Source organism: Branchiostoma floridae, unplaced genomic scaffold (assembly GCF_000003815.2).
Source record: "Branchiostoma floridae strain S238N-H82 unplaced genomic scaffold, Bfl_VNyyK Sc7u5tJ_1480, whole genome shotgun sequence".
In the NCBI taxonomy this organism is placed as follows: domain Eukaryota; kingdom Metazoa; phylum Chordata; class Leptocardii; order Amphioxiformes; family Branchiostomatidae; genus Branchiostoma; species Branchiostoma floridae.
In genome coordinates, this window is record NW_023365727.1 from 102,330 (window position 1) to 107,953 (window position 5,624).

Sequence of the window (5,624 nt, forward strand, 5' to 3'; positions counted from 1 at the left end):
AAAAGAAGGAGGACTGTAGCAGCAACAACAGAAGTCACCTCCTCTATGGCGCAATGATGGTCTTGAAGACTGAACTGCCAAAGAAGAGCGACCTTTATGGTACTGCAGCAGAACTTCCTGGTTTGATATCTCAAGTTCTGAACATGCTATGGCCATGATTTTTTAGTGGTAGATAGCTCTTGATGCCGAGAGTAGGTGGTGTATGTTTGGGCCCCCTAGCGGCTTGTTTTGGAACTGCAGAGCAGGTTTAGTGTCAGACTTTAAAAGGGAATAACTCAAAAAGAGGTCAACGAATTGTTATGATTTTCGGTATGTGGATAGCTCAAGTGATGCTTCATATAATGACATATTAATTATGCAAATATTTATCTAATTTGCATAATCAATTATGAAATTTTCTGAACATGCTCAGTTCCAGTATGGGACCATTGCAACATGTGACACCTGTAACTGAGAAGGAGAAGAATATTGATTGATATATATTATGCAAAATAGATACCTAATTTGCATAATTAATGAGAAAATGCTGCAATTTTATTGTTGTAAATGACAGTAACTTCTTACTTGTAGCATTTGGAAGTTATGTACGGGTGAACATCATTGAACATTAATTATGCAAATGAGGGTCTCATTTGCATAAATTAACAGAAAATGCGATAAAAGCTTTCTTTCTTAAGATTGTGTACGTCTGGTGTCTGGTAGAGGAGATGATCAACTGATACAATTTATGTAAATAAGAACCTTATTTGCATAATCAATGATAAACAATTAAAGCAGCCGTTGTAAAGAAAGGTAGGATTATTTGGCGAAGGTATGGGGTCGTGGAACTCTAGTATGAAAATCATGTTTAGATAGGTTCCTGTGTTAAGACAATACAAGACAAGTTGGATGTCACTCAAAATGTCCAGAAGTAAATCTCTGCTTTTATCCAGTTGTAGATATTGAATTGTACAAAAATGTATTTGAATATTGTTTTCCTTGATGTGAGAAACTTCTTCGTATTAAACGTAACATCTATTATCATAATACCGGTGTGACAGCGTTCTCGCCCCCCCCGTGATCTCGCCCCCCCGGGGGCGAAATCACTAGCGATCTCGCCCCCCCGGGGCGAAATCACTAGCGATCTCGCCCTCCCCAGTTAGTGATCTCGCCCCCCTACCTCGCCCCCCTTTAGCGATTTCGCCCCCCCCCCCAAAAAAATGGGTTTACATGACATTTAAAAAGTTGATTGGTATAAATCACAAAATGCAGTTTCAGAATGATATAAGTTCACGAGTTTGATACATAACTCCATTCATAGTATCAATATTAACGTAATTACATGGTAATAAAATAGTTGAACTTGTTTCAGACAAGGAGGGTTGGGTCCTTTGTATTCCCATTATTGCATATACCTGAGTCTTGACATAAGATGTATTTCATTGTATTCGCCTGTCCTCAAGCAACCTATATATCTCCAATATGAAGTCTCTACCATGAAGTGACCACAAAAGAACTGTAATGTCTTTATTAATTATGCAAATATTAGGCATTAATTAGAATAACGCACATTTTGGTATATGCACCTGGCCAAGAGATATCTTCACCTCCAACATGACTGTTTTTTCTAGTATTTAGGAACTGATGCATTTACCCGTGTTTCTTAAGACTGGTACTTTACCAGTGTTTGTGTAGCATTTAGCAACAGCTATATCAACTTGCGCGTAGATAGTGTTTATAATGAGAAACTATTATTCACGTGTGTTTTTGTTAGTGCTTTGGAAATGTTTCCAGCACAAGAAAGAAAACACTGTGACAAATTGAAAACATATAGCTGACGTATTCCGTACCATAGACGGTGTTGATTTATACGTTCGCAGTAGCACTGTTTTTATGCCACCTCAGCTGCAAAAATTGTCTTTTTCATTTCAATGTCATGTTTGCACCGAACAATATAGTATCGACTTTCGAGGTATGACATCTTACGGTACGGTAATAAGGTTCCATATAGGTACCAGGTAACACACCATATACGTTACTCCCCAGGTGCAGTATAGTACCAGGTAGCGCACCTGTAATAGTCAAGTCAAAGTCAAAGTCAAAGTCAAAGTTTATTGCACAACATTTGTAAAACGGGTACAATGTATGGCAAACTTAGCTAACGTTATATTGTACAGACAACTAGCAATATGCTAGTAGTAGAATTAATCTAACAAAGTAACAATAGGTTATGCGATGTTCTATTGCTAATAACATGAAAATATACTACATTCAGGCAGTATTTTACACAAACAATATGACTGAGAGGAGACATAGCGAGGATCTTATTATCTAGTATATACATTACTATGACAATGTATACAAAATTAAGTTGAAATCATGAGGTTCCTTTTCTGCATTGATGTGTATATGTATTGGCCTACGTAAACGGAAACAGTGTCGGGACATGACATAAGTACATGAAATAACTCTCTGTTTGTCTTAGGTAATGATTTGTTCTTTATCGTCTGCATTAATTTAGCTCTTTCTTCTATGTAAGTTGGACATTCTATCATGAAGTGGTATTCATCTTCTACGCCTTCTTTGCATGTTGGACATAGTCTCTGGCTCGCTGGGACATTATTGTGTCGGCCCTTTTCAATTTCTAACCGATGTGCAGCAATTCTGAGTTTTGTTGTATTGGCTACGAAAGATTTGTTTTGGACCGAAAGCAAGTATTTCTCAATATGAAATTCAGATTTTATTTTTGAATATGTTTCGAGTTTACTGAAACTTTTGATTTTTTGTCGCCAGCTGGATAGAAACTCGTCTTTAAGGCGCTCCTTGAACATGTTTCCAAAGTAGTTGGCGCTTACGTTGGGGTTCAGCCAAATATTTTGGAACCCGTGTCTACAGAGTGTATCTCGTACATGTATAACCCAGTCTTGTTCTAGTCTTACAGCTTCATTATATGCTTTTTTCACGATTCTGTCATTCGAGAGGCTGTTCAATCTTATCCAATATTTAACCAGTTGAGTCTGTGTATCTATGTATAGCGGAAACATGCCCAATTCTCCCCTTACTGCAGCGTTAACTGAACTTTTGGGGACGCGGAGAAGTATTTTGCAGAAGTTTAGAAGAACATATTCTAGGTCGGAAACCTCGTAAGAAATTGGAGGTTGAGTTACCGTAATGTTTTGTTTAGCTAATGTATTGGAATGATATATCATCTGTAACTTATCATTGTACTTGCTGAGTCGAATTAAAACCGGACGGTTAGATGGTGGGTCGGATTTTTTTCCGACACGAGTAGCTTTACGGATATTAACATCCGATCCTAGTATCGGAGATATAATGTTGGATAATATTTGTCTTATGTTTTCATTTGGACATTCCGTTATTCCATTAAGGATGAGATCCCGTGATTGAACTGTTGTTCCCAGTATCTCGCTGCAATAAAGTAGAATTGGTTTGACTAAACTATTAAATAAATCAAGTGCTAGTGGAATGGATGGGTTGTAGTTTGACAGAAGGAGGGATCTGAGTTTGAAAGAAGCCCGGAGGGCTTTTATTCTCAGTTGTTTTGTTGCACGCTGAAATGATCCGGAGGGTGTTATATCTACCCCCAGATATGTATAAAAGTTTGTAATGTTTAAGGACTGTCCTTGTGATTGGAAATTTGAGTTTATGTTGTAACCTGTTCGTCCAGTTTTTGAAAATATCATAACTTTAGTTTTGTCTCTATTGATTGCTAGCTTCCAGAGTGAGCAGAATCTGTCTAGTCTCTTTAGGCACTCTTGGAGACCACTTTCTGACTTTGAGAAGAGGACTAGGTCATCTGCCCATAGGAGACTGTTAATTGGAGTATTATCGAGAGTGACAGGATCACATAATGATGAAGACAACTCGCTAGGGATGTCATTTATAAAAAGGTTAAATAAAAGGGGGCTTAGATTACACCCTTGGCGTACGCCGCACGTTGATTTAAAGTAGTCTGACAGGCCACCAGGAGTTTTAACACAGTATTTTATGTAGGAATACATGGATTGTATGATTTTGAAGAATTGTCCACCTATGCCTGATGATAACAGTTTGTAGTACAAGCCATCTCTCCAAACAGAGTCGAATGCTTTCTTGAAATCAACAAAGCATGCGTATAACTTTCCACCAGGTTCAGACAACTGTTTATCGATGATAGTTTTAAGCACGAAGATGTTGTCACTTGTCCGGAAGTTTTGTCTAAATCCGGATTGAGAAGGAGTCAATATATTGTTATCTTCTAGAAAGTGCTGCAGACGGTTACTTAATATGAGAGTGAACAGTTTCCCAACGCAGCTAGAAATTGCGATCCCTCTATAGTTTGACGGGTTGGATGTATTGCCGCTTTTGTGTATGGGGACGAGAATGTTTTGACTCCATTGATTGGGAAATGTACCGGACTGGATGGCGAGATTGAACAGTTTCTTCAGTGGTATGACAAGTTGGTTTGTGCTACATTTTAGCATTTCATTAGTGATGGAGTCTGTGCCACATGCTTTACGGCCCTTTAGTTTATGTAGTCCGGCTATGATTTCGTCTTCTAAAATGTCATAGTCCAAGGGATTTCCCGTTTTATTTGCAAGGGTATTGATAATAGTTTTGGTATGCTCCTTATTTCCTATGTCAACTTCGTTATCACTTCCCGTTGTCTGAAGCAGGTCTGTTTCTTTCTGACCGATATGTTGATGGAAATCTGTGTCGGCTTCATTAATTTTTACAAGATCGTTCAGATTTTTGAAGTGAGTTTTCCACTCTTCAGGGCTTATGTTATTATTTTCATCTTGTTTATCATTTCCATCCTGGTTTTGAATTTTCATTTCTCTCCAGAATTTTTGTGGGTCTGATTTACTGAGTTTATAAAGATTGTTCCATTGCCTTTCTTTGAAGAGCTGTCTTTCTGCTTTAATCTTTTTCTTGTAAATTTTAAGGTTGTTAAAATAAGCATGGCGAAGATCAAGTTTCCAGGGACATTTAGAAAATTCTGTAGCTAAACGATTGACTTTCCGTTTGAGAGCAGCACATGACTGGTTGAACCATGGTTTGTTTTTGTTTTTCCTTTTCTTTTTCTTTTTGTAGACAATCTTCCGTAATGACTTGTCGGCAACATGTATGATAATGTCTTCGATTTCTTTCACGGCGTCTTCTACAGTAGGGAAGGATTTATCCATGAATTTCTGTAAATCTCTTACAGTTGAGGGAGCTTGTAATGCCTCTGTAAATTTGTCTTTAGGATTGTCGTCCCAAACATATTTGGTCGGTAAAGGATGCGAAAAAGGTTTGGTTTGTTTTATATAGGGTGAATAATTCGTAGAGATTGAGCATGTTATTAAACAGTGATCAGAGAATACGGAGGGATCGTCAACTTTGAAGTATCTAACTTTTGGAAAGAATTTCGAGCTAACAACACAATAGTCCACTAAACTAGAACCGTTATATTTATGGCAGGTAAGCTTTCCGGACAGGTCTCCTGCGACTCTACCGTTTAGAATGGTTAGATCAGCAGATGAACAGAGCTCAATTAAGTGCTTGCCGTATTTGTTTACACCTTTGTCGCAGCTTGATCTATACCGTAGGTCATCTTTGAACTCTATAAAATCGTGATTTAGGCAGTCATCTTGAATTGTAGT